The sequence below is a fragment of the Pan paniscus genome, chromosome 2 (genome assembly GCF_029289425.2).
Source record: "Pan paniscus chromosome 2, NHGRI_mPanPan1-v2.0_pri, whole genome shotgun sequence".
NCBI classification, from domain to species: Eukaryota; Metazoa; Chordata; class Mammalia; order Primates; family Hominidae; genus Pan; species Pan paniscus.
The window spans coordinates 77,148,627-77,173,228 of NC_085926.1; the positions used below are offsets into that span (position 1 = coordinate 77,148,627).

General features: G+C 35.4%; 1 protein-coding gene and 1 long non-coding RNA gene across 25 annotated transcripts in view; one reads left to right on the plus strand and one right to left on the minus strand.

The window, feature by feature from the left end:
* ROBO2 (roundabout guidance receptor 2) overlaps positions 1 to 24,602 on the plus strand; it is a 1,748,609-nt gene that overhangs the window by 1,107,024 nt on the left and 616,983 nt on the right. The gene's annotated exons all lie outside the window — the stretch shown is intronic.
* LOC103783283 (uncharacterized) lies at positions 316 to 11,201 on the minus strand. The gene is made up of 3 exons (XR_608853.4): positions 9,108 to 11,201; positions 6,960 to 7,020; positions 316 to 3,316 (listed from the first exon to the last, which is right to left on the minus strand). It is a non-coding gene; the product is annotated as an uncharacterized LOC103783283 (long non-coding RNA).

Here is a 24,602-nt window from a genome sequence, read left to right on the forward strand (position 1 = left end):
TCCTATTATCCTATTAATTGCCAATAATGGGCCATTTGTTTGGCATATCATTCCTTATATTTGTTGTTCAATATGTTTTATAAAGTAAAATGGGCATATGCTGTAAAGACAGATCATCGTTCAGTTCTAATGCACTAATTTCATTTATGCTTCAAAATGGGCTTTATGTTTTGATAATGAGAAAAGAAAGAAGTTTTATTTAAAGTGGTGGTGTACCTATGGATCTTCTTTTAGGACTAATAAATAGTGTACTTTATGGAGTACAGGGAGCAAAATAAGAATGATATAAACGACAGTAGAAGGTTGTAAGGAAACAAGGCTAGTAATTGATGGATTGGCCAGTTGAGTTGATTCCACCATGGTAGTGGATTATTTATGATTTCTGAGGAAACCCGACCCACAATGTGAATTTGGTTTCTAAAGCTGCCCTAGTCTCAAAGTTATAAAGAAGATTACGCCGCAAAGAAGGATGCAGTGTTCTAGTCTGAATTGTGTTTACACCAGAATTGGCACTATTCGTAAATATTCTGTCTCTTTGTCCTTCAAAGAATATATTGGTTTTCTGAATGGTTGCTTTTTAATGAGTCAGTTATTAGACTAAATGCTTTCTTGGAAAACTAGCTTAATAATAACCTTCTATTATAAATTATATAAAATCAAGTTAGTCTTATTTGAGCTTTAGATATATTTGCTTATAGACTTTTTTTTTCAGATTCTTTTAGCTACCAGTTAATCTTTACCACATAAAGGGTAAAGACAGTCACTTCTATAGTCATTCACACATCAGTAGTACAAGTAGTCTTTCCTGCCTGTTATGTTTGTTAAGGATTCACTGTACCTTTAAGACTCAGGCATTATCCAACCAGGACTATATACGTGATTAATAGGAATATAGAAATCAAAAATAGACACATATAATGTATTTACTGGCCAAATGTTGATAATAGAATTTTAATATTTGTGTGTGTGTGTGTGTGTGTGTGTGTGTGTGTTCAAGAAAGCTGTCTGATTTAGAAATCCCCTTGAAAAGTTCTGATGTACATGCAGGTTTAGGGGAAACTAAAGGAAAGATAATAGAAGTAAGAGAAAAACCACAGCAAATTAAGACTTTTCAAAAGTTGCTTTAGAAATATATCTGTAAAAGTGACAAGAGGAACAAGAAGAAGGTCATGGAGTGAAATAGGAAAAAAGGAAACAGTTAGATTAACAAAACTACTTGATAGGACTGGTAAAATAGTCTATGGAATGATGTCTAGGAATATACTTTGTAAATGATAAAGCACGCTTGAAATATTTATTATCATTACACTGGGAGAAATAATGGAATTTAGAGAAATGACTTTGGAGGTCTAAATCCAAGGCCTAAGAGAATAAAAATTTGAAAGAGAAATAAAGAAGTTTAAGGTAATATCATAGAACTGCTATAATGACAAGGCATAAGTGATAAAAAATAGGAAAGAAAATTATAAAAATCAAAAGTTAAATACTGCTCAATATATTAGGAAGTATAAGATATTTATTAGTATAAGTTAAAAAAGATAATATACCTCTCTTAGGATGAATGAGGAAAATATATGGTGGTTAAGTAAAAGGTTAAAAATAATTTGTACCTTAAATCTGTTAAAACTTTAAAGCCATAGTCACAAGCAAGGTAAGAGTGAATTCATTCCAGGTGCAAACAAAGGAGCCACACATTCTTTAACCAACAGAGAAGACTCTTATGAGGAAAGAATACAGGGACAATGCCCAGGAAAACCAGGTGGATAAAAGTGAGAATTGCCTTCTTCCAACTGGCCTCAAAGCCTGGGATGAGAAAATACACATCAACTCAAATCCTTTGTTAAAAGCTTTGATTTATAACTGTTCATATTTTATGTAATCATCTTAATGCATTAATTAAAATGTAGGGGATAGTAATTATGAATTCATCACCAACGACAGATACATGCATTTTCTCAGGTTTTGCTTTTATTATATATTTTTTTCCTATTTTATCCCACCAAATCTTCACTGTGTAAGATACTAAAAATATGAACATCCATCCTCATGCCATACATTATTCTAATCACATTTCTCAGAGACTGCCACCCGGGTCTATATATTTACAGATCTTCCTCCTGCCCATTTTTTTCTGCATTTCTTCAAAAACACACATACACTTATTTACACAGTTTACTTCTTAAACAAAGTGGGACTTTTACTATAGACGATATTCTGCAATGTGGTTTTCTTAAAGGGATTTTTGTATCTTCAAAATATTTTCATGGCAGTAAATAGCATAGCATCCTATACTATGCATATATGATAGTTTATCCATTTCTGCACCTGTTAATTTTAAGCTTGATTGTTTTCTGTTATTGAAAAGAATCCTGAAGTATCTTTGTACAAACATCTTTGAGCATCTGTGAGATACATTTCTATAAGATACATTCCTACAAGGGAAATCCTTGGGTCTGAGTATGAATTCTTTTAAAAATAATTTTAATTAAAATCATTATCCAAAAGGACTTTTTAATAGTATAACGTTCATATTTACTTGCCAAAGAATTATGTACAATATTATTATTTTAAATGAATTTCAACACGCATAATTTAATCCAATTTGATATATACTATTATCAGAATATATGGTTACTGTGAAAATTACATATTTTTAAATTTTTAATGTCACAGCTCATTATTTCCCATCAGGGAACTTTAGATACTATCAGAAAGCTCAAGTCCAAGTTTCTGATGCTTTATGCATACTATATTAAAATTATAAAATCATTATGTTCTAAGAATATTACTCTACGAATTGTTCCCCAGAAAAAAAGAAGTTTGGTTTCTTGAACTTGAAATTTAAAAGAAATCAACCCCATTCAAATTAAATTAAATGTGGTCTGTGTAATTGGTGTTACAAAAAAATCAACTGAGACTATATTATAGAAAAGAGAAAACAGTTATCTTCTCATTTAAGAACAAGCATTTGTTAAAAAATGTTGTTTTTTTCTAAGTGAAATTACTTGTAGCATCCATATATAATTACGTTCATTGCTGCCTATATGTATATGACTGACTCATATTCCAAAGCGATAATAGATAAAGGTGGTAAAATGTACATAGCTTGTAATCAATCATAGATAGGTGAGATGAGGGAGAAATATACGACAATACTAACTCCAGGTTTGTTTCCTTTGTGGGTGGGGAATAGTGATCTTATTGCTTGAGGAACATTTAAGAAGGAGAAAGAATAGATTCCTTTGGACTTTACTTCATATCTGAGAAGGCGATGCAGCATATACGTAGATAACACACAGGGTAGCTGAAAACACACCTGAAAGATCGGGGTTAGAGATATAGAATTGGAAAACATCTGTCAAGACATGAAAATTACAGACTTGTTTCAGGTTGGCATGAATCATTTAGGAACAAAACATAGAATACACACTAAATGGAAAACTTAAAGGGCCTGAATGAGAACACTTCATGAAAGCAGAGAATTTGTTCTTCTGTTTTGTTCATAACTTTATCCCTAGCATCTGGAATTACATATGATACAAAGCAGAAGCTCAATAACAATTTGCTGAGTAAATGTATAGACTATTGTTTATTTTGTTCCTTCTTTTGGATGTGAACCCATTATAAGATTATGATACAGATATTATAATGAAATCAACAGTCAGGATACTGAAGCATTCTTGCCATGTGGTCAATTTCCTTATCTCTCCAATAAAAATAAATTAATACTTACTTAAAAAGTAAGATTAAATGAGATAATCTGTTTGAAGGATTTAGCCCAGTGACTAACTGATCCTTGAAAAGACATGACACATAAATTGTAGCTATTCCCATTATCATTCATTTAAACTCTGGACTGATAATTCAGTTTGTGAATATTTACCCTCATTCCACCAATAACTTACTGAAATACTGAGAAAATTGATTGCGGTTTGCAGTTAACTTTTCCCTTTGAGTAAATCACTGGTAACCAGACTACTTACCATAATTTAAATTTAGAGTAAATATTCAAACAATATATTAAATCCAAGTTTTTAACAATTTTTACGAAAATAAAAACTCTAATCCAATATTGTTTACATTTTTTATAATTGGCATTTCTTCTCCACATAAAAATTGTATTTAATGTGCCAAACTATTTTGGAAACAATGTTTAAGTACTCTATGATGTTAATAACATTTTCTCACAGCTGGTCTTCATAATTTTATATGTTGTTTAGTTGCCAAAGCCCAAAATACAAAACCATTATAAGAAAGAATTTATTCCAAAATTATATATTTGTACTGAAAAATACACTATTTAAAAATCACTCTTGGATCCACAGTGGCTCATGCCCATAATCCCAGCACTTTGGGGAGGGTCACCTGAGGTCAGGAGTTCAGGACCAGCTTGGCCATCATGGTGAAAACCCATCTCTACTAAAAATACAAAAATTAGCTGGGTGTGGTGGCAGGTTCCTGTCATCTCAGATACTTGGGAGGCAGAGGCAGGAGAATCACTTGAACCTGGGAGGTCGAGGTTGCAGTGAGCTGAAGTCGTGCTGCTGCACTCCAGCCTGAGTGACAGAGTGAGACTCTGTCTTAAAAAAAAAAAAAAAAAAAAAAAAAAAAAAAAAAAAAAAAAAAGTCACTCTTATAACCAAGTTAGACCTTGTTTTATAGACATATTTGCCTTTTAGGTTTATTTGGTATAATTTCAGAATTCCATTAACTTAATTGCCATAAATAATCTATACAAGCAAAATCAGAAAGCCTATCCAAAGTATCAGATTTTAGGTTTGGTTTTATGTTGTTTTTGCTGAACTTGGTTGATTTCAGAAACACAGAGGATTGCCCATTCAAAATTCATATTAGTTTGGTGTCAATAAAATTGAAGTATATATGTAGAAATGACTGTCAACCAAGAACTTGTTTCCCCTCATTCTCTCTACCTACCACCAGTCCTCAACACCCTCATCTTTTGCCTGGACTGTTACAATAGTTTTATAACCTGCTTTCTGCTTCTCCTCCTGAAGGAAGAGTAATCAATTTAGAAAACACAAAACTAAACTAAAATTAGATCACAACTCTGCTGCTTAACATTCTCCAAAGACATCTCCACGTTTATAATAAAAGCCACCTCTTTATAAATGACCCATAATTCCACATGTGACCAGGCTAGATCTTCCATTCCAACCTCAGAGCTGATCAGACGCTCCCAAATTATGGGCTCCTTCTCAGTCCTTTGTTTTCTTGCCTGAACACATCAGTCCTGACCCAGTTTCAGGACCTTTACCCGTGGTGTTCCTTCTTCCTCAGATGCCTTTCTTCAGATGGTCCCATGGCTGGCTCCTCTCAGCGCTTGTTTTTCTCCTAGAGGCTTTTTATTGAACTCTTAACTAAAACAACGCTGGAATCCATGCCTCAGTCAGTCTCTATCCTCTGATTTACTTCGTGTTCTTCATATTCCTACAGAACCTGAAGGTCTTTTTCTTTCTCTCCTTCCTTCCTTCCTCCCTCCCTCCCTCCCTGTCTCCCTCCTTTCCTACCTTCCTTCCTCCCTCCCTCCCTCTTTGTCTCCTTCCTTTCTTCCTTCCTTCCTACCCCCCTTTCTTCTCTTTCCTTCCTTTCTCCCTCTCCCTCTCTGTATTGCTTTTCCTTCCTTCCATCCTTCTTTCCTTTCTTTCATTTGTTCTTTCTTTCTGTCAGTTCTTTTTCTTTTCTTTCTTTCTTCTTTCTTTCTTTCTTTCTTTTTCTTTCTATCTTTCTTCTTTCTTTCCTTCTTTCTTTCTTTAATTTTTCTTTCCCTCCCTCCCTTCCTTCCTTCCATCCTTCCTTTCTTCCTTCCTTCCTTTCCCTGTTTATATACAGAAAGTAAGCCCAATGAACGTAGGAATATAGTGTGTTTTGTTTGCTATCGTATATTTAGTGCCTAGTTCAGGGTCTCCCCTATAGTAGGCCTTCAATAAATACGTCAAATGAATAAATGTCAATTTTTCACATGCAAATTAAAATAAGTATGCATATTAGTAATGTCAAAAGACATGTTTCTGTGTCAAGTATCTTCAGCTTATTCCTTAAAATCCATCTCCAAACCCTTCACCCTGCTAAGTGCCGTGGAGAAACTGGTCCATTTGGACAGCATCAATAGCTTGGCTTCTGCTTGACTTTGGCCAATGTTAAGAATTTACAAGTGATTATAGGGTAAGGGGAGGGTGAGCTCAGGAGTGTTTCCCAACCAGATTGATCCTAGTTGGCTGCAGCCCTGTAACCCTCTGCAAAAGGCCTCAGACCTATCAGATGAACATCTCTCTACAGCTACCTTTTTCAGGCCTGAGTGGTAAGAATTTCTCCTTCTGACAAGCCCAAGGGTAGTTTTCTTTAAACTTTGCATGAAGTTTTGTTAATTGCCCCTTTGTTATGCTCTACTCAAAATATCATTATAATGTGCTATCTGTTTCCTGGTGAGACCTTTATTTTGAAATTTTATGCAAAAGATTTTTCATCCAGGTTTCAAAATCAATGATGAATTCATTCCTCATTTGGTGTCATGATATAATAAGAAAAGAGATATGAGGAGCACTCAACTTAAAACAAATTTATGTAGGCTTGAAATTTTTTGGAAGGTATTATTCTCTTTCTCTAATCTAAAAATGAATATGTATATGTTCATTTGAATATATTTATTTTTATATTCAAATAGCCACTAAGTAAAGCAAGTTACCTAAGTCAAGCACCTTAGGTAATTTGTCCACTAGAAGACCTTGGTCATATATATATGACTATTTGAAGGGCAATGAATACATGAAATGTTTTATTTGATACTTCGGGAATGTGTACAGTTTATACTGTGGTTTTCTGTTCTCTTGGCTCCACTACAGCATACCCTGGAATAACCTGTGGTCCATTTTGAGATATATGACTTTGGAGAAGACAAGCACCAAATAATAGAAATGTACAAGTTTGTCTTTGGATCTTACCTCTTTTGTTTACTTTCTATTTCAAGGCTTCATGAAACTTTCAGCCTAAAGATTAATTCCCCTGATAAAAACAAAAGTTCATGCTCATAAATTACAAAAGTTAAATGATTCAATGACACCATCAAACCAATTTGAATAACATATGTGAATTTAATCTCCTGGAAATATTATGTATGCTTTGTTGTGACTTAAGAGTCACTCGATGATGAGAATATCAGCTACATGGATAGATAAAAAATAAGATAACCACTGGGTAAGTTACATGGATGGATAGAAAAATAAGATTGCCACTGGGTAAGAAGATTTTATTGTCAAAATTTTTCTACTGAAATCTTGTAAATCAGTGATTCCCAACTTTGGCTGATTGTCAGAATTGCCCAATACACTTTTAAAAATTCAGGTTGTCAGACCCTGGCACAGAACTACTGAATTCAAATGTCTGGGATTTAGCCTGATAATTTTTATTTCAGCTACCCCAGGTTATCCTGGTGATCAGCTGTTGTGAATTACCTTTTGTGGCATCTTACTAAACTCAGTCCAATTATATTTCCCCAAATCTGTAGATTTTTATTAATTTATTTTGCGTTCCCAGATGTGTTACCAATTACATTTCACTGTATGATTTCCGTTTCTTCAATAGCACCACTTTTTGAGAGGAGGAAGTGTTTTAATTTTGATCTTGATTCATTTGTGGGGGAGGAAGTGTTTCTAAGTATGAATTAGAAAATATGGTTGACTCAAGATGTATTCATTTAAGAGAAAGAAATATAAATTTCTATAAAATCCTTTCAGCTTTAAGCATTAGCCAATATTAGTGTCTTAATGTAATTTGCAATCACAAGGCATCATATCCTTAATCTAATAAGAATTGAAATATTTTGGAAAGAGAGTAGAAAAATAATGATAAGATAAATTAAATTATAGGTGCACCTTAATTTATAAGATAGATGGTTTCTGAGAGATTGGCTGTTTAGGTAATTTCTATTAACTAAATTATATTTTCCCATTGAGTTGGGTTTATAATGGAAAAGGCATGATTTTGGAGTGAAATACAAAGAAGAATGTGAGGCAAAAAAGAAGGCAAACATAACTTTGATGTAAAATTATTTTAAAACTCATATATTAAATTTAAATTATCAATGTTGATGAAATAATACCTAAATACATCAAAAACAGTGCAGCCCAATTCCTAAGCCTTTAAGGCTCTGACCATCATTAAAGGAAATGAATCCTGTAGGTAGAAACAGCCTAGATAATGCTCATTGTTGCTTCCTCCATTGGTGTAATGTGGTATGTCTATATCCCCAGTAAGAATTGCCTGTAAAAAAAAATCCTAAGCTTATAACAAACTTTAATTCTTACTGATGCCGCAATTATTTTTGTTTACTATGAGTATGCAAAACTATTGTGATTGAGGAGGTGTAGTTAGAAATGGTGTTTATAAATGCTAGATTTATTCTCTGCACCTTCAGTAACCTACAACAGTTCCTATCAGTTAACGTGCATTTAGTATTTTGATACACTTTCGTTTCTCCATGTTAACTTCCTTTTAGTGAGGTCTAAAGTACAAATACTTTAGTATTTGTACTTATTAGTATTAGTACAAATACTTTCAAAATCATTACAGTTGTGTGGAATCTCATTTTCTTCATTTCTGAGGCTGAATTTTAGATGGTATAAACATATAGTCAACAGACTCTAAACTTTAAATGCACTGAATTTTTTTTAAAGGCTGCCAAATTGTCCCTGTCTCTTATTCTACATTCTCCACACTAATTTAATTTCCTTTTAGTGAGGTCTGTACAAATACTTTCAAAATCGTTACAGTTGTGTGAAATCTCATTTTCTTCATTTCTGAGGCTGAATTTTAGAGCGTATAAACATATAGTCAACAGACTCTAAACTTTAAATGCACTGAATTTTTTTTAAAGGCTGCCAAATTGTCCCTGTCTCTTATTCTACATTCCCACACTACGACCTAATGGATTACTACTTCATTTGACATTCCTCTCTCACAAGCAGCTTAGGTAATTTGTCCACTAGAAGACCTTGGTAAAACTCTGATTAAGCTCACAACAACAGGCAGTGGAATTCAGTCCATCCCCAGCCAGGGCTATGCTTGAATAGAGATCTGACGGAGATACTCACAAGGTGAACTGCGTAACTGTATGTGATTCCAAAGCAAGCTGCAGCCATGTCACACCGATCCCAGCAGTTTTCACACTCACTTTCTAAGATGCAAGACCCCTGAGAAAGTGTCATCGGGTTGGAAGTCCTCCTGATCAGTATCCTGCAGCTCTATTTAAACTGTAAGAGCTGCCTCCTGAATTAAAATGCAAGGTGTTGTATTAGAAAAGACCTGGTTTTGTGAAGGGAATGAACAATCAGGAGTAGTTGGAGACTGAGGGTGGTCAAAGGACCACCTAAGTTTCACTCTATTATCAGAGGGAAGAAAAGGAGAGCCAGGTGATGGCCATTTGCAAGAGAGAGAGAGAGAGAAAGAAAGCCAGCTTACATGAACAAGCAGAGTTTCATTTAACATCTGCCCTCCTGGTTTTTAGGCTTTTGTTGAATAATGGATCTTTTACTCTAATAATTATGTTTTCATTTAATGTATCATGTTTCTATTCTTTAAAAATCATAGATTAAAATTATAACTATCTAATGAATTCTAATGAACTTAGGTTTGAAGACAGATGTTCCTTTCTGAATCATATTGTTCCTACATCTAAAAGTTCAACTTGTAAAAAAAAAAAAAGTACACATTTAAGAACAAAAAAAGGAAAACATCATTTCTAGCCAGTGTTTCAGGAAAAATCTTGTCATTTCCCTCCAATGCAACTCATCATAAGAGCTCTAAGGAAATAGTGTTTAAAATCAATTAACCAAAAAGGCCAAAATCAATTCAACAAGAGTTAGCTAATGTTTTACTAAAGCAAACTCTCTTTTCTTTAAACATGATTAATATCATTTAAGGGTTGTTATTAGCGGTGTCACTTCTAAAAAGTGTGACCAATTTGTAATGAAAGAGCCTTGTGTACACGTATGGGATTTATGGGAGGCACAGAAATTTAATGTGGTATTAGCGATTACATCTTTTCCTTGCCTTTGATATTGTAAGAGAACACTCCATTTTTACTCTGTCTCCTTGGAATGTCTCCTAAAAGGTCACTGAAGGATCAAGAAATATTTAACCTATAACCATCCACGATTATAGCAGCTCTATGCAAATTAGATTCTAGGATGACATTTAACAATGTTGGCGTTGGGTAGCATCATAAAAATCAATGAATTTTAGAGTTAGAAGGGGCTAAACAATATGGGCCAATAATTTTCAAACATTTTAACAGCTTATTTCTCATACAAACCCCAATATATACAAATGCTTTAAAATGCATCTGCTATGACTGAAAAGAAGGGCTATTCAAGCTGGTCCTATTGCTGGGTTCTCCAGCATCACAGTTACCTGCCCCAGCCCCAGACCCACAATTTGAAGAACAAACAACCGTCTCCTATCTTAACACATTAGAAATCTAAAACATAATGTGTTTAAATCACGTGTCTACATTAGCACAGCATATCCCCACATTTGAAATATAACTTGATCTAAATATGGTATTAATGCCATAATCTTTTGTTTTTCCTTCTCACTATCCATGTTCTAATATGTTATTTTTTTATTTTTATTTTTATTTTTTTTGAGACGGAGCCTCGCTCTGTCGCCCAGGCTGGAGTGCTGTGGAGCAATCTCAGCTCACTGCAAGCTCCGCCTCCCAGGTTCACGCCATTCTCCTGCCTCAGCCTCCCAAGTAGCTGGGACTACAGGCACCCGCCACCACGCCTGGCTAATTTTTTGTATTTTTAGTAGAGACGGGGTTTCACTGTGTTAGCCAGGATGGTCTCCATCTCCTGACCTCGTGATCCGCCGCCTCGGCCTCCCAAAGTGCTGAGATTACAGGCATGAGCCACCGCGCCTGGCCCTAATATGTTATTTTGTACGACTGAGTTTCAGAGTTTTGCACTTGAATTAGTTTTGGCAGGTCATGGTGCCACTGTAAATCAGATCCATACATAAATCTATGTCTCTCCATTAAATAACAAAAACAAAAATGCTCCACTGTTCATTGCAAATACCACATTTTCCCTATCTTCGTATGCATTGAAGACCCCCAGCCACCAAAATCTATATATATTTATCTTTGTAAATCCAGCTTTTGGCAATAACAATGTTAGTAGCAATAGTTACCAGTTCAGTCAGGTAAGCTAGGTTGAATCATACAAAATGCCAGTATTTGAACTCTTTAATCTACAAAAACAGTTTCACGTGGTTTAACCTAATGCAATTTCTAGTCCTCTCAATAGCTCTGTAATGCAACCATTATCACCATTCTATAGGTGAGGAACCTGCAGTTCACAGAAGAGCTTTGCCCGAGGCCACACCGCCAGGAGTGTTAGGGGGATCTGGAAGTATACGTCACTAAAATCTCAAGCCTTTTCTCTTGTACCATGCTGCACTAAAAGCTCTGATCATTTGAATATACAATAAGAGCAATTTTGTTCAAAGCATAACTTAGTTCTATATGTACGTGAAAGTCGGAAATACACATCTCAGAATATATTTATTGATGAAGTAAGCTTCATATATTATAATAATATTTACTAAAGTTATGATCAGATATCAGTAGAATAGGTCATCTGAAACTTTTCTGCCACTTCTAAATGCTTCAACAACATCAGCTGTCAATCTTACTTAATATACTACAGCTCATATGCAAAATAATCTTACCATATGTCCTTATCAACAGGAAGATCTTTATTTTGTCTAGAATTTTGAACTGAAATAAAAACATATTAAGCCAAAAAATAGCAACAAAAGTCTACTAGAATGTAAGAATGTTGTCTTAGCATTTGTATCTAATTTTATAAACTGCTAGGTAGAAAAATAATCAGTCTTTGGGTCTGTGACCTTTTGTCTTTTAAATTCAAAGGAAATGAGTTAAAAACAAAACAACCACAACAAAAAACCTTCTTCTGTAAAAGAAAGACAAAGTAAATAGATAAGGGAAGTAACATTGATTTGTTAAAAGATTATTTGACCCCATCAGAGATAGCTCAAATGACTAACAGGACCCAAGAAATTAAATGTATATTAAGTAGATTGGACATGGTTTTCTTCCACAATTATTCTTGAGCATTAGTTCATGAAAAGTGCACCAGAGCTGCTTAAGTTGAGATAATTTGAGAAAATTTTAGGCTTTAATTACATTTCTCCTTATCACAAGAAAAGACTTCTAGGGCTCTTATGTAAATAATTTCTTTTAAAAAGGGCAAAATTAAAAATAAGACACATCAGGTAGAAACACAAACTCATGAAAGTTTTCATAGTATTTACTATTTTTATAGTTTACTGTTAAATCAATGCTGACTTCACATAATTTTTTAAAGTAATTTTTCTATTTTTTTTTTCTTGACCTGCACCCTAATTTGTAATGAAAAATACTTTGGGCATAAGGTTGCATCATCTAATATTTTGTTTTTGCTTTTTATTTATGTTAACCCATTTATGCCTGAGGTGGTAATTTTTTGAATTTTTGCAATCAGACCTTGGCAATGACCTTGAACAGTAGGATGTAAATAACTCCCACATGGTTGGCGTTCCAATAATGGAACACTAGGCATAAGTTGGGTAATAGAATGTGGAAAGCCTACCCCAAATCTCGTGATATCACCTGCATATAAAAAAGCTTAATAAACATGATGTGTTTAGTAAGACAAAGAAAAGTTGTTCTTTATGAATTCAGAAACAATATATTTGTATATACATTTGAGACAGGATCTCACTCTGTTGCCCAGGCTGGAGTGCAGTGGCGCAATCTCAGCTCACCACAAACCCAGCCTCCAAGGATCAAGCAATTCTCCTGCCTCAGCCTCCCAAGTAGCTGGGATTACAGGCACACTTTTGTATTTTTTGGTAGAGATGGGGTTTCACTATGTTGGCCAGACTATTCTTGAACCTGACCTCAAGTGATCTGCCCGCCTCAGCCTCCCACAGTCTTGGGATTACAGGCGTGAGCGACTGTGCCCAGTTAACAATATTCTAAATATATCCTATTTCTAACATGTACACACTCAATATGTTTGAAAGAGGTGTTTTAAAAGAATTCTATGTTGATAATGAGGTACTTAGGTTTCTTTTCTTACTTTTCACTACAAGGCTATATCCTCTTAACAGAGTATTTGAATTCCTTGAACTCTAAAAGTACTAAAATATGTGACGTACAACAGGTTATTAAAATATTTTACATCACTACATATTTTTATCCAGTCATAATATGTCTCAACTATTGTTATAAGGTTTTGGAGCCTGTTTGACCTTTTATGATTTTGTTTTATTTGGTTTACTTTCCAGTACTTTCATGAAAGAAAAAAAAATGGTTTGCAAAAATGTTCATTCCCAAGACAGTCACAAAAAAGACAAATATTGTGTAATTCCACTACCTGAGATTCCTAGAGTAGTAAAATTTATAGAGACCGAAACCAGAATGGTGGTTGACAGAGGCTAAGGAGAGGGAAGATACAAATCCAAATTACTAGGAGTGAGGGTAATCTGGCCGCATTGCCTGTCAACTGATTATCAGAGTTGATTTCACTGCTCTGAAATACCATGAAAAAACAGCCCTCCCTGTCCCTGATCCAAGTACATCCCCGCTCAAGTTGGTGTGGGACAACAAGGGCATCCTTCCAAATTAGAGCATCTTTCTTCTATGAAGGATTTAGCATGGGTTTCTGGAACCTCAAAGAGGTTAAGATAAATTTCAAATAAGTTATCTTAGTCCACTTGGGCTGATATAACAAAATACCATAAACTGGGTATCTTATAGACAACAGAAATGTATTTCTCACAGCTCTGGAGGCAGGAAAGTCCAAATTCAACAAACAGGCAGATTCAATGCTTGTTGAGTGCCATTTTTTGGTTCATAAATGGCACTTTCCAGCTGTGTCTTCCATAGTGGAAGGGGCAAGGCAGCTCTGTGTGGCCTCTTTTATAAGGGCATTAATCCCATCCATAAGGCTTCTACCCTCAGGACATCATCATCCCCCAAAAACCCTACTAACTGATAACATCACATTGGGAATTAGGATTTCAACATATGAATTTGAGGGAGACACAAACATGCAAACCATAGCACAACTGCCCAGAAATAAGTATAAGGCAGGAAGAAGAGCTCCTTGGGGCCAAATGACATAAGAAAATTCTTCATGAGCCGATGGGCCTTGAATGGAATGAAAGGGAGAAGGTACACACAAGGAATATGTAGGGAATTCCATGAAAGGAAATGTCCCACTGGTGAAACCAGTGTCAGGAAAACTCAAACTACCAGATCTTGATTTTCAGGATTTTATCACTTTTAGTTTAAATAATTTTTGGTGACCCTTTCCTCTGCAAGTATTTGTAACTAAGAAATTTGAAACCATTTGTTTCTAAAATTCTGTGAAAAACTTTTTAAAAAGAAGGCTAAAGAAACAGATTGGTTTCTACAAAATGATGGTTCAACATTGCCTCTTGAAGTTAAAACTTTGGATCCTAGATTCAGATACATTTGAATTTGAACCACAAGTCTCATTTCTTCCTGTTCGACTTGGTTATGGGGCTTAATAATTGTGGGAACCTGGTAGTGAGGTTCCAAAGGATCCTCATGAAGTTTAATTGAGACACTGTATATGATATGCTTAGCAAAGCACATACAGAGCCCAACCATTTATTCTAGTCATTGTAATTTCTGATATATTTTTTAAAACTATTAAAACTATTAAAAGGTTTTTAAAACAGAACAGGAATTATTTAATAAATGAAAACTGAATAGATTTTGAGAAAATACTTTAGAAATTCACCTCACCCTATGCTAAAATAGAAAATACATCTTGATTTTACAGTTAAATGTAAAAATAAAGCCACAGACAAAGCAGTAAAAACTCAGCACTGAATAATTTATCAAATATTTGGAAGGAGAGAACTTTCTATATATAAAAGCATTGGAAAATAGAAGTCCTTATTCACAGCTGGTGAGAGTGTAAATGTTTTGTTTTTCTCAGAAACATTTTTGCAATGCATGTTAGAAAACCTTAAAAATGTTCATGCTCTTTGAGTCAGTTAATCGGTCTATTTAAGCAAACGCTTAAATACTAATGAAGCCATAAAAAATTTGCACATTGACTCTTAGAAAAAAATGTTCATGCCAGTATTGTTCGTATAAGGAAACAAAGAATAATGCTGGAAGTGACCTAAATGTCCAACAATAAGGGGACAGTAAATAAAATGTGGTAGATCCACATTATCTAATATCAACAACCAAATGAAATTGCATTTACCAGTTTAATAACATTAGAAAGCTTTATTTTTCAGCATTAAGTGGAAAAAGGCAGGATACAAAATCATAGTTAGTTTCCAACTATAAAGCGCTATGCAGAGAAAATGGGAAGACATTAAAATAATGTGTTTATTTCTTGAATAGTAAGATATAGTTTATGTACATTATTTTCTTTGTAATTTTTAGCACTTAAATATTTTCTATAACAAACAGTGGGAAAAGATACTAAACAAAGATAATTTGAGAGCTCAGAAAACCACACTCTTCGCCAGGTGTGGTGGCTCATGCCTGAAATCCAGACACTTTGGTAGGCTAAGGTGGAAGGGTTGCTTGAGCTCAGGGGTTCAAGACCAGTCTGAGCAACACAGTGAGACCTCATCTCTATGAAATATTTTTTTAAAAAATTATCTGGGTGTGGTGGCATACACCTGGGTCCTAGGAGGCTGAGGTGAGAGGAATACATGAGCCTGGGAGGTCGAGGTTGCAGTGAGCTATAACTGCACCATTGCACTATAGCCTGGGTGACAGAGCAAGACTGTCTCCAAAAAAAAAGAAAGAAAGAAAGAAAAGAATACCCCAAAGTATGGTGCTGTGGCGTGCTGAGTACTTTGAACTAAGGGATATTAGAATGCCTTCAGAAGCAAAGTCTCTCCCTGACCTTCTCCTACCCTCCTGTCTCTTGCCCCTCTTTCATTTCCAAGGCAAGACATGAAAACTAGAATTCCTGTTCCAAAGTCATAGAAACTAGAATCTCTCTCCCTCAAAGTACACATAAAACTTAGAAATATTACGCTATCCCTCCCCTTCCTATCTGGGTAAGAGCTGGCCATAAAAAATTATCTGACCTACCTTGTCTGAAAGTAAGTTATAAGAACCTCATTCCAGAGGAGGTCCTGCCCTATACCCAAGAGGAAGGATAGTTACACAGGAAGGCCAAGTAAAATCTGAACAAATGTATCTTGTTTCACTGTCCCTTCCAAATTTAATGTTCAAATTTAATTGCCGTTGTAATGATACTCAGAAGGTGAGACCTTTTAAGAGGTTCCTGGATCATGATGGCCCTGCCCTATGAATGGATTAATGCTGTTATTGTGGGAGTGGATTAGTTATCACAGACGTGGGTTTCTGATAAATCAAGTGAATTTAGCCCCCTTCCTCCCTCGGTCTTGTGCACTTGCTTGTCTTCTGCCTTCCACTGTCAGAGGACTAAGCAGGAAGGTCTTCACCAGATGAAGCCCCTTGATCTTGGACTTCCCAGCCTCCAGAAATATGAGAAATACATTTATTTAAAAACTACCCAGAGGCCGGGTGTAGTGGCTCATACCTATAATCCCAACACTTTAGGAGGCAGAAGTGGGAGGATTGTTTGAGCTCAGGAGTTCAAGACGAGCCTGGGCAAAATAATGAAACCTCATCTCTTAAAAACAAACAGACCAGGCATGGTGGCTTATGCCTGTAATCCCAGCACTTTGGGAAGCCAAGGCAGGCAGATCACTTGAGGTCAGGGGTTTGAGACCCACCTGGCCAACATGGCGAAATCTCGTCTCTACTAAAAATACAAAAGTTAGCTGGACATGGTGACAAGCGCCTGTAATCCCAGCTACTCAGGAGGGTGAGGTAGGATAATTGCTTGAACCCATGACGCGAGGTTGCAGTGAGCCGAGGTCATGCCACTGCACTCCAGCCTGGGTGACAGAGTGAGCCTGTGTCTCAAAACAAGCAAACAAACAAGCAAATGAACAAATAAACAAAATCAAATGAAAACCCAAACTGTTGTAGTGTTCCGTTATAGCAACAGAAAATATATTAAGACACTGGCTTTCCCCACCTCAGTTTATTCCTATTAGATCGTATGCTTTCTGTCCAGTCAGAATTCTATAAAGCCATCCATTCTTCATCAAACTTAAACATAAAAATGGACAATTTTCCCTAGGTCTTTGAGTCTTTATTTTGGAAGGGCCTGCCTCATGTCACATAAAACTTTGATTAAACAAATTTTTATAGTTTTCCCTTGTTAACGTGTCTTTTTCATAGGAGTGTTAGCGTTGACACTCATGATGGGTAAGGAAAGATATCACACCTTTCTGTTCCTAAAATGACATGAGAATTAACATTTTTTTCAATTGCAGTAAAATATATGTAACATAAAATTTACCATTTTAACCATTTTTAAGTTTCCAGTTCAGTGGCATTAAGAATATTCACGTTGTTGTGCGGCCGCCACCACCATCCACCTCTGGAATGTTTCTTGTCTTCTGAAACTGAAACCCTGTATCTATTAAACAATAATTCCCATTCTTCCCTCTCCTTAGCCTCTGACAACCACCATTCTAGTTTCAGTCTCTATAAATTTGACTACTCTAGGAATCTCATATATACAATGGACATGGTTTGGCTGTGTCCCCACCCAAATCTCAACTTGAAATGTGTCTCCCAGAATTCCCACATGTTGTGGGAGGGACCCAGGGGGAGGTAATTGAATCGTGAGGGCCAGTCTTTCCCTTGCTATTCTCATGATAGTGAAAAGTCTCACGAGATCTGATGGGCTTATCCGGGGTTACTGCTTTTGTCTTCTTCGTTTTTCTCTTGCTGCCACCATGTAAGTAGTGCCTTTCTCCTCCCACCATGATTGTGAGGCCTCCCCAGCCATGTGAAACTGTAAGTTCAATTAAATGTTTTTTTTCTTCCCAGTCTTGGGTATATTTTTATCAGCAGCATGAAAACGAACTAATACGACGTTTGTCCTTTTGTGACTGGCTCATGAATTAACTTTTTGTAAACCATTTTTTTCTTTCATGAAAGTACTAGAAAGTAAACCAAATGAAATAAAATCATAAAAGTCAAGCAGGCTCCAAAAGCTTATAATAATAGTTGAGACATATTATGATTGGACAAAAGTATGTAGTGATGTAAAATAATTTTAATAACTTTTTGTATGTCACATATTTTAGTACTTTTAGAGTTCAAGGAATTGAAACATTCTGCTAAAAGGATATAGCCTTGTAGTGAAAAGTAAGAAACCTAAGTACCTCCTTATCAACAGAGAATTCTTTTAAAATGCCTCTTTCAAACATAAAACTAGACAGAAAAGGTTAAAACCTGCCTATACTAATGAAATTCTCATGCCAAAGTCCAGGCCTCTCATTTTAATGAGTCTGTTAGCCTACTATATCTACAGCTGAAGCAGTTTTTTAAAATGTTCTGATTATAATTAAATCACAAAATAAATATAAAATAGCATAATAAAAAATCCCTATCTATATTTTTGAAAATTCAGAATATATACAGTATGCCTTATAGTTATAAATAGCAACCTTAATTTAAATGCTTCAAGTATAAAAATGTGGTATTAGTATCACATTTTCTTCAGGTCTAATAATTCATATTTTTTGTAGATCGTGTATATATATGACAAACACATGTGAAGAAAGTTCTGCATAGAAGAAACAGACACATCAACATAGATTTACTTAGCTATCTTATGTTCTTAGCATTGCCCCCACAGTGTGGCATTATCGATTGCCTGATTTAAGTTAGGTAGAGAAATGTGTGAACATTTCAGCATAGAACAGGATTGCTTCAAAAATGTTTAGAGGGAATCCACTGGAAGAGAACACAGGATGGGTAAGTTGAAGTGTCAGGGACATCAGGTGGAACATTCTTAGTTGTCATGTTTATTGTTCTGAATATTAGTTTCAATGCAGAAACGAGTCTAACACTGAGCTAACCTGTGTCAGAAATGAAGCAGTAAAATGGATAGCTTGAGACACTGATGGACAGAATCAGCAAAACAGGGAGTCATCTCAGCTACAAAGAGAAATTGTTTGTGTATTCCATGAACATAAGCATATACAATGCTATGATCTGGTGTTTAGGGAGAATGGTGTACTTAATGTTAAAACTAATGTTAGGGATTTGTGGACTCTAACTATACTGAGGGAAATAACCAAGACCTGGGAGACTCGACTCCACACTGAGAGAAGTAACTAAGAGTTGAAGATTTGGAGACTCTGTACATACCAGTTGTTCTGGATTCTACTTTGCATAATAATAAACCAAATGAAGAGAGAAAATAAATTTTAATTTTGCTTTTATCACATGAATCTCGGTATGACCATTCTCGAGCATTTTCGAATGTTAACTATTGTTCCAAAAATCTGCGTTGTTTTTTGAACTATGGAGTTAATTCCATATTGGAGGGGGAAAAGACATGTTTTGGAATATACAAATATCGTAAAGTGAAGACACAAGTATTAGTGAAATGACCATTAGCCTGACCTTTTTCTGTTTTGTCTTCTCCTCTTAGCTGTTTTTTGTTTGTTTGTTTGTTTGTTTGTTTTAAAAAAAGGACAGAAGGTCTGTTCTTTGGCAGTAAATTAATTTAGTGTGCTTTCTTAAAAAAGGCAGGAGACAAGGAGACAGGGTGGCTAGCTCCTCCCTTTAAAATGTGTGGTGGTGAGGTCTAAGGGAAGTCACCCTAAACTTCTAACACAAAATGTTTAAACATAATGAAAACGTTATTTCTTTCAATTTTTATTATTAGGCATTTAAGGTCAATTAATGTCCTTTGCATTTGAGCTCTTAGTTATTATTTTGGACTTGTCTTTACTAGTATGCTTAAGCCTGCTATCAGCTCATAAGACTCTTCCAAAATAGTTTCTATTAGGGTTCTGTTAACCATTTTGAGCCTAGAAAACAAAATAGAATAGACTATGTCCCAAGTGGCATCAATAATTAATTTTGTGGAAGCTTTCCAGTTCCCTTGGTGTAACAAATCCAAATATAAATGTATTGCTAAGGGCAAAACTAATGTCCTGCAGTGACTTGGAAATTTGGTTAACATGATAACTAACAAAAGTTTCTAAAAGAATAGACAAATTGCTCCCAAATGAACATAAAGGGGGATGACATAAGGTTAGACAAAAGATTCATGATTTAAGTGAATTTCTTTTGAAATGCAAACAACCTCAAAGAATCTTTACAGCTCTCTTAGGAAAAATCTCCTGGGTGGTATCATTTGTGTTCAGAGGTCTTAGAATGGGCTGGTAGGGTGCTAATGGAAAGTCTTGCTGCTGTGGCATTTGGGGAATTACACGTGCAAATCCCTGGAGCACTTACTGAAGATACCCACATAAATCACTGCATCATTCCTTGAGAGGTATTTTCCTTATTGCTGCTTTTAGCTGGATGTTTTGCACCATATTGTTTCTTAAGAGGTACCTGATAAGAAAACAGCCTCAACACTATCAACAGACAGACACAATTAATTCTGCTACGAGCACCTCAATGTTTCAAATTATGTATTTATTTTAGAAATTGCCTTCACTACGATTGCCACCACCATCACTGACAGCCAAAATTAAATGTTTATAGTAAGAAGGGACACAAAATACAGCAAAGTTTATATGTGCATATGCTTGGTGTTAAGTCAGTCTCTGCCTCTCTGCTTCTTGTTTTAATCATGAGATCCTACTGTAATTTCCTTCAATACTATAGGTTTTTAATAATATAACTCCAACTCCGTGGAATCCTTGTAGACCCCTTAATATCTAGGGATAAATTTTGACCTTTGTGATATATGTATCTGTATCATTAAAAGCTGTGTTATATTAAGGATGCTAGTGTGCTGTTTGAATAAAAATAGAGGATTGTGATATTAGAATAAGGCAGATACCTTATTTCTATGAAATATAGTAGATGAACTAGCTACCAATAACAACCACAACACTCTAGTCATCACTGGCCCCAGAGAACAGCTGCTAACAATGGGACAGCAGTTTCACATAAATACAAGCATGATGGGTTAGACCAGATGTGTCAGTGCAAGACTACCAAAATCATCACCATTTCTTATCACGGCTTTCAGAGTAACTTTATTTCACAGAGTCTGAAACCCAAAGGCATGATTCTTTATCTTCTGCAAAGGGCTCAGACTCAATTATTGATATGAGAGGTGAAATCCTTCGAAATATCTTCTAGCTGCGCAAAATAAGTAACAGAATGTTCCAGAGAGGACTAGGCTTTAGAAGTCACTATTTCATCTGTGTCATTTTACAGATAATGGAACTAAAGTTCAGAAAAGCAAAGTATCTTTATGAGACAGATGATATTCATATCATATCCTGGCATAAAACAGCACTCAATAAGAAATTGTTAAGTGAATTGAATGAATTATCATTTTCCCCTCGATTTTATTTATTCCAACCATTGTAACTTCTCGTACCTAGAAGACCGATCTACAAATAGGTACAGACATTTTGACTAAGATAATATATTTCAGTGTTTTTCTTTGGTATAAAAAGCTGCTGTTATTAAAGCAACAGGTTTTTAGAAGGGAGGTTAATGGATTTTTAACTACAAGAATAGAGTCATACTGCAACTTATCAAACATTCAGATAAAAAACTAAATTACATCAGCAGTGAAAAGTCATGTAGCTTGAGCATCAATTCTAATTTAAAAGCATTTCTGGAGACAAGGCGAAATATAATTCTGTTCCTCAGTTGAAGCACTATTATTTTGAGGAAAATTAATGTAGAAGCCTGACAAACAATAATGTTAATAATCCCCTCATATGTCTTTCTGATGACAATGGTGATGACAACATCATATTACAAAAAGAAATTTCAGCCTGAGCAAAGTAGGTAGGAAGAATTCACCTGAACCACCTAATGCAGTTAGGCCTCTATTCTAAAGCTAAGGGCCCAAACACTCATAAAGTGACATCTGCACAGACCTGCCATTGTGGGTGTAAGAGAGGCTGATACTTCCAAAGTTCATCTGAAAGCATACGCAGAAGTGATCGGTAAACATTCCAGAGAGCATATATAGCATCAAAAGTAAATTGGGCAATCAATGTAAAACCAAATTCTGAGGAGTAAATTACTACATGGCAATTGCTAGGTTGCTTTATTTAACTCTTTTGGTATTAAATGATGGGAACTGTTAAAAAAAATCTTCGCCACATTTATGTCAGTATGGTACTTTATTGAACTACAGTAGTTAGTAGAGTCCTCTGAGCACTGAAAGCCAGCTGTCGGACCGTGGAGGGTCCAATTCAGAACTCTAGTAAGGGTGCTAGCCAAGCACCTGTACTGCTCTCAGATACACACAGTGTGTTTAATTAAGTGTGTGCATGTGTGCCAGGGGAGGGAGGAATCACGGCTAAGCTGGCTGGAAAGTTCTGTAGTGTGAACTAATGAGGCCAGATTGCATTGTGTCATACAAGACAAAAGTGAAGCGGGTAGAAAGAAATTAGAAAGAAGTTTACTCAATAAAAGCTACAAAGCAAAATTTAGAAGCCCAACGACTATTAAATCACATGGCTTTCTCTAGTTTTTGTTTCAGTGAAACCAAGCCTGTGGAATATTCCTCTCTACTTCCTCACTCTCCTGCTTTTCTGTCTTCAGCTTGTTTTTCTTTCATTCTGTTTCATTTCCTTACTCCTCTTCATAACCCACTATGGCAAATCAACAAGGAATTGCTCATTAAATCCCCTTCTTCAGCAACTGCCAACGTTTTTCTCAAGTTAAAACTGTTCTGCACATGCTCCCTGTTGTCAGAAAACAATGATTAACATTCAGTGAGTCCACACAGTATGTAGTGGAAATAAAAGGGACTTTGAGGTGAATCAGGTCCAATGCTCTTGTTTATTTCTGTACTCTTCTGCCGAAGTCATTTCATTTCTCAGAGCCCCAGTTTTCTTCATTCATAATGGATGTCTTTTACTCCATCTCTGATCTGTTTTAGGTCCTCCAAAAACTTAACAAAACTATCTGACATCTAGGCTGGGCATAGTGGCTCATGCCTGTAATCCCAGCACTCTGGGAGACTGAGGCAGGCGGATCACCTGAGGTAAGGAGTTCAAGACCGGCCTGACCAACATGGTGAAACCCTGTCTCTAATAAAAAAAAATACAAAAAACTAACTGGGCATGGTGGTGTGTGCCTGTAATCCCAGCTTCTCGGGAGGCTGGGGCAGGAGAATCGCTTGAACCTGGGAGACGGGGTTGCAGTGAGCCAAGATCGCGTCACTGCACTCCAGCCTAGGTGACAGAGTGAGACTCCGTCTCAAAAAAAAGAAAAAAAATCTGCCATCTCATTTACTTTTTTCCTGGTCCTATGCACACAGGACTTTTCACTTTCCTCCAATTTTGATTCCATGTTGCCATATATATAGCTGAATATTTGTGAAATGTTCTCTGTACCTTTTATTCTGTGTGTGTGAATATAAGAAAACCACTATATCCTTCTTTCTTTCCAATCCCTGTTGTTCACACTAACTAAGGTTTTGGTACAACACAAGGCACTGAGTATGCGTAGTCTAATTGATCAGCATATCTACTTATGAATTTGGTCCGGGATTTTTGTCTGGATTTCATATGTTTCTCTGTATAAATATTGCTAGTGATACATTTCAATCTTTATTATGGATGTTGTTTTAGACTAAAAGTAACAGACTGATTGGACTATATTTCTTCAACTTGACTTATGAGGCCCAACATCTTTATTTGTGCATGTGGGCTGTGTGGTGTGTGTGTATGTGTGTGTGTATTTATCAGTACTTATTAATTATTATGAAGACTGTTTGGCTTCTGTCATATCCAATGTATATATGAAAAAGTTCCCAAGATAGATCATATGTTAGGTAATTTGGGGAGCTTTTAAAATTGGAGAGAATTTTCTTTTTTATTTATTTAATTGAATGTAGAAGAAAAATGATGAGGGAAATGGGGTGGTGACATAGAAATTGGAATCTGGCTAATTCTTCTATTTTAAAACAGGAAAGCTGTAAAAAGATGAGCGTTAAGCCTCTCTAAGATGACGTTAAATAAATTAACAGAGGAAACGACTTAAGTCTTCTATTTGCTGCCATAGGCAATTGTGTAAATCTGGTTCTGTGATAACCTTTACTACATTTTGCAAGAGACATTTTATAATTAACATAAATAAAACCAGGACTGAATATTTTCATTTAACATTTTCACATAGAGACTATAGTTATTTAATATTTCTTCTGAGATGTTCATGGTATAGAATTACCTTTAAATTTTGATATGATCCTTATTATACAAAGAATTAAAAATGTGCTAAAATGTATACAATTAAGTTATAATCAGAAACCACTGGCCATTGCAATAACTATTAACAAAAGACAATATCTAAATTACCAAAGATGTCTTGGTTAAATTAATATACATTTTTAAAGACTACTTTATGAATAAGGTTTCTTTATTAATTTAAATAGGCCTCCTATCCTTGAGCTATATAACAAAAA